This window comes from Pezoporus occidentalis, unplaced genomic scaffold, assembly GCF_034315485.1.
Source record: "Pezoporus occidentalis ecotype Australia unplaced genomic scaffold, CSIRO_AGI_Poc_V1 ctg20, whole genome shotgun sequence".
NCBI classification, from domain to species: Eukaryota; Metazoa; Chordata; class Aves; order Psittaciformes; family Psittacidae; genus Pezoporus; species Pezoporus occidentalis.
The window spans coordinates 371,885-377,718 of record NW_026913856.1 but is presented as its reverse complement, the minus strand read 5'-3'; the positions used below and the strand labels follow the sequence as shown (position 1 = coordinate 377,718).

Sequence of the window (5,834 nt, the reverse complement as noted above, 5' to 3'; positions counted from 1 at the left end):
CCTATTCAAGGAGATCGTATGCTGTATTTCACTGCCCCTTTATGCTAGCACAAGGAGCAATGATTAGGTTTGTCCTGTAACCCCGCAAGCAGTTGTGTATGCATTAATACTGGGTGAAGCAAGACCTAGAGGAGCTCTGTAGAGTAGTGTCACTGCCAGAACATATGAACTACACCTTCAGGATCTACCAGAAACAGGACCAACAGGCTGATGCAACCTGAAATCACTTCAGATGCAGCTATGGCTCAAGAAAGCACACTGTAAAATAGTTGCCTGAAGGTAGAGGAGTCTTTTCTTTGGTATTCCTTTTTTCAATATTGTTTCAGCAGACTTTCAGTATTTTAAATGTGCTAGAATTGTGCCTCTAGATTGCTTATCTTTAAATCATCACCTGCGTTAATTATTGCTACATTTTACTACTTTTACTCCTGTCCTCTTAAAATAAGAGCTATAGGACAGTGATCTGATTTTACGTGACTGAGACACAGTAAAATAGCACAGCATAAATATTAAACATTTCCATTTATTTTTTCAGAGCATTCACACTTAGGATGTTCCACTTAACAACCCTTAAAATAGCCACTTTAAACTATTCCCTTTCAAACAAAGGAGATACATGCAAATAAATCACTGCTGCATTTTTTATGACAAACATCAAAACATTATAGGGAGCATTGCTCCCTATATATATACTATATATATATAGTATATATATACATACACACTATATATATATCCAATCATATACTGAATCATAATCTCTTTAAAATAAGTGTCTACTGACCTTATAAGATATAATTGGGCTTTTGAAACATCTTATGGACTCAGCTGAAACACGCAGCAGTGCATTAGCTATTAAAAAAACCCAGCTCATTAAACTGGCAAATTGTGTGTTTGACCATCATGCCATTTCTTTGGTTTCCAGATCATGTACAAGCGGGAAACAGGGTCAGGACCTTAGTGCTGAAGAAATCTCGTGAAATAATGCAATAATGAAGCTAATGTATCCTTACTGTAGACCAGGCACCGAGTAATTACTGTGCTTTTTCAGTGTTTTGCATTCACTTTAGTGTCCTTATCCACTGATATCCACAACCAGTACTGCCAGATCATGCCATAGCTGTCCACACAAGGCTCAATATATAACTTACTTTCAGGTTTGTCAACAAAGAGCTGACATTTGATGCTGCAGCCCACTTATTAAAAAGAGATATACCATTGGAGGCACATCACACAGGCATGTGATTGTTATAGCTAGGAGTTGCAAACCAAGGAAGGAAGCTTAAACTGCTCTTTAAATCCAATCTGTGTGTGCTGCCCTGGGTTGAATAATTACTGTTTGGTCATGCTTATTTACTTCATGTCATACTTGCTCTTTATGATAAATAAACTTGCTGTTTATGATCAAGCTACAAACTGAGCTGATTTTCAAGGAGGTACTGAAAGCTTGGGCACTTTAGACAAATACCCTCCACATTATGTACAATTCAGTCTGATGCAAGCATGGGAGTAGGAATCGAAGAGAAGCTTTATTTTTGGCATATTATATACTCACTGAATAAAAGTGCCAGACAGTACTAGTGGGAGCTTAATATGACCTAAAAGATACCAGTTCTGATTTACTGCAGTTAAACACAGTGGCCATAACACCTTATTTGAAGAGGGAAAAGTCTGCCTCATTCCAACAGGAATTCTACGTCTCATGAGTAGGTAAATGGCATCAGCCTCAGAGGTGTCACAGAGAACTTCACGATGTTGGGGGCAATCAGAGAGAGTAGACTCCATGACTGGCACATTTCTGTGAACTGTTTCAGATGTGGAGAAACCAAGCAGTAATAAGCAATATTCTGGAAATAAGGAAAGGAGAACATAGAAATAATATTGGAAATAACATTTTAGATGGACAATACTCAGTCTGCCCTGAACAGTTGTTGTGGTTATGTAGTATTCTATTCTCTAGATTCAAATTAAAATTAATCTATCTGGCAGCCCTTCTTAATTTTACACTTTAATCTTACCTTCAGTAGAAGCAGGTCTAAGCTCTTAATCAAGGACAATCGAGGAAGCTCTGCACAGATGCCAGTTGACTAATAAAAGAGCAAAGCGGGTCACTGTCCTCTTCTCTGGGTGGAAATAATTTTCTTCAGCTGTGCTGCAGCAGTAACAGTCCTTGGCCTTTCCACACTGGTGAATAAGGGCCTGGAGAAACTTGTGAGCAATATTTATAAATGGATCTTGTAGGTCACCGACAACAGCCGGAAAAAAGCATGTTGGCAATCTGTTCTTAATTCTATTTTAAGATGCCATGACTTTCTCAATGACAGGTACAACTTAGACCTGCAAAGCTAGAGGCAAAGATCAGTATATGGTATATATTGAAGGCCATTTGCCTCAGGCTCATGATACAAATGCTGAAAATTACTGTGGAGCAGGTCCAGATGATGACCCATTCCATACTTCTTATATGACTTCTTTTAGTGTTATTTGCTCAGTACTGTCACTGTTGCTACCTTCACTTACTAACCCACTAGGCTCCAAGGCAGCAGGTGTCCTTTCACGAATGTGGATTATGTTATTTCCTGCCTTGTTCAGCCTCTTGTGTCCTCTGGATTAGCCATACCATAAATTTCACAAAAATTTCATAAAAACCTGTCAAAACAAGATTTACTATTTATGTAGACTTGTTTTAAGCAGCTCATATTTCTTTTTAGTTTTGTGATTTCATCTCTTATTCATGTATGAAGGATCTAGCCAGCAACAGTAAGCAGACTCTTGATTTCTCCTTTTTTGCTTATTTAGTAAATCACCTCTCTTCTACAGTCCCCCTCTGAAAGTGCTGGAAACCTTTGCAATTATGCCACCAATTTCTTCCAAATACACTTGAGCTGCCTTTCCACCCAGTTATCACCCTATGTACTTGAGTCTATAGTATGGAAGACAGTTTTAGGAAACTGTTTGCCAGTGAATGATTGAGCATAAATAGTTTTCATTATTAAAATGTGTTTTTCAGTTAAAATACAGTGTCTGAACAGATCATTAGAATGGTGTACTGTTAGGACATTGAGTGCACTTGATCTAGGTTGGAGGTGCAAGGGAAAACACATTCTTGGACAAGGTTTGTTCTCTCCAGTTATTTCCTGGATTACAGGTAGTAAAACAGAAACAGGGACAAGCAAACAATTCACTGTCTGTATCCTGCTGCAGTTGCAGGTAACCTACCAAATACAGAGGTAACTGCTCAGCAGCAAAACAGAAACTTAAAGAGTTTTTGTTCTTCGCACAAAGCAAAAGATAGCTTTCATGTACGTGTTGTCAGACTAACAGAACTGCTTTTGCTAAAAATGGGGAACAGTTGGCAAGAAGTATTATTTAGAGTAAGGTAGCAAAATAGCATCATTGAGAACGCATGGAGTAACCTGAATGTAAGTCTGCTAGGAAGTCAGTGATATAATACGCAATTCTCTGAAAAATAGTTTTGGGGGAAGGAGAGAAGGGGGGTTGTGCTGGATGGTTTTGTTTTGGTTTATTGGTTGGTTTTTTTGTTTGTTTTTTTTTTTTGCTAAGTATGTAAACACATACATACCTAAATATTTCTCACCTTTTGGGGAATTAAGTGGGAAAATATTTTCTTTTAATCTTGTTTTGGAATGTGGACATTGGGAAGCTTAGGATGAGTTGACAAATCAGGCAATCAGTGAAATGCTGTGAATACCCCTCTAATTTTATAGATATATAGATTATCAAATCAAAAAACACTATTCTGATCATCAGTCTGATGGTGCCCTAAATCTTTATGAGCAGCTGCAGGCGAATCAGGGAGGACAAGGGAAGAGAGTTCGTCAAATTAGCAGTCTCCTGTCAGTATCCTAATACACCTCTGGACATGAATTATATATGGTATAGACCAATACTTAGCTTACCCACTTTTATCTCAAACTTTTCTCTTTTTCTTCTTTGTTCTTTAAGAACAAAGCTGCACAATGTATAGGTTGTGTGAAGGTGTTCCAAGAACTTCTGCCTGTAATTACAGTTATGGTGAGATCCTAATAAGATCACTTACTAGGGTAGGGAACAACATGATTTCTTCTTCCCCCTTGCCTACAGACTGTGGACCAGTGAGTCCTAAGAATTCTACTGGTCTTGCTGGTCCACACTATCTGACTCCATCAGCGCATTTCCTAGAGACCCTTCTTGAATCCTCTTGTCTTCAGGACAGATGAATGTACTAGCTGTACTATTTGCAACTAAATACGATTGGGAAACCTCTCTGGGTTTTAATTTCTCTTTTTATAATCTTATCTCTTCACAGTCTTTTCTATTTCCCAAAGATGATGTCTAGTTGAGGTAACAGGACAACAGGGTTGTTTAAAATTTTTCTGATACTGATCTTCAAGAAGCAAAATCCCTCCCTGTGACCTTGCTGAGCTTCCAGAATGCTGGAAGGCAAATTTCACTCACAAATGGTTGTCTCTGAAGATGTCCTTAAAAATTAAGATCTAAAGTCTGAGGGCTGCTCTGCAATGATAAATAACAAAAATGACCTTAAAGTAGAAGCATATTAGTGGGTCTTAGCCATTATTGGTGGAGTGGAGAAAACTGGAAAGCAAATGCTTTCTTACTGTCTATGTGTTAGGCCTGAGGTGGAGTTCTCTGTTTTGGGATAGCGGGAACAATGCGTGCTTTGGGTTCCAGCTGGGTGTTTCCCAGCGTTAGATCCACATGCACGTCTGTAGGAGAGCCATGCAGAAAGTACCAATATCCACAGAGAAAGTGAATGTCCAAGAATTTGGAATGCTCAGACAACTTTAAAGCACATCCTATTTCTTCTAGCTTTTAGTAGAAAATTGTGTGCTTTTGAGGGATTGGCCACCTGTGGTGTACTCATCTGTTTGTAACTGAAGATGTCAAAAAGACAAGTACTGTTTCTAAGTTCTTGTGCCTGTAAGGTGCATTGTATTCTAAGGCATTAAGTCCCAAATACTTTTGCTGTGTTTTAATTGATTACTTACGTAAGGGGAGTGAGGGGTGTGGGGTGGAATTCTGTGCAGTTTTGGTCTGCAACTAATTATAAACTGTAACATGGTTAAGTGGCATTGTTTATAGTAAGGGGCGGATATGTAGCGATGTGAAAGAAATTAGGATAAATGGGAACATGTCTACTGTAATGTTTCAGATTAGAAGCCAGTTGGTGTTATATGAAGTCCTAGACCACACAAACCAGTGCTAATGATGGAAGAGAGTTCAAATCATTCTCTCTTAGAGGACCTTAACAGTGGTAGGAAGCATTATATATTTATTATACAGAATATGTAGAACTTTGTGGCATCTTCATTTCTAAAGATATTTGGAACTCAACCATATAAGGCCCTAGAAACTAGATTCAACTTAGAAATTAGGCTTCTTGAAGTTAGTTAACTTTGAAATTATTCGTCAGAAGATGACCTCCTGAGAACCCTTCCAACTTAAATTGTTCTATGAATTTGAAGTTTTGTATTCAAAAAGACTTAATCCCTTTCCTGATAAGGGAATCAATGAAGACTTTCTAGAAGAGACTTTCAACTGTTCTTTGATTATTTAAAACTGTAGATCATGTGCATTCAAGGAAAATACTTGCAACAGTCTTTTAGAGAATACCAAGTTTGTGAGAATGCATCCTTACTTGCATATGAGTGATATTTTGTAAGCATAGATTTAGAAGGAACAGCTGAAAATGGAGTCTCTGCTGTGTCATTGCAACATCACTAAAAAGAAAACTTGCAATTCTATATGACTCATGTCTCAGGTGATACCATGTGATGTGTGGAAAATAGAGATTTTTGAAGCAGAATCAACAT

The 5,834-nt window shown here is 38.0% G+C and overlaps 1 long non-coding RNA gene across 1 annotated transcript; it reads right to left on the bottom strand.

The window, feature by feature from the left end:
• Nucleotides 1–1,514: 1,514 nt before the first annotated feature.
• Nucleotides 1,515–2,335, bottom strand: LOC134163420 (uncharacterized). Its single transcript, XR_009964731.1, has 2 exons — nucleotides 2,019–2,335; nucleotides 1,515–1,847 (listed from the first exon to the last, which is right to left on the bottom strand). It is a non-coding gene; the product is annotated as an uncharacterized LOC134163420 (long non-coding RNA).
• Nucleotides 2,336–5,834: the final 3,499 nt, after the last annotated feature.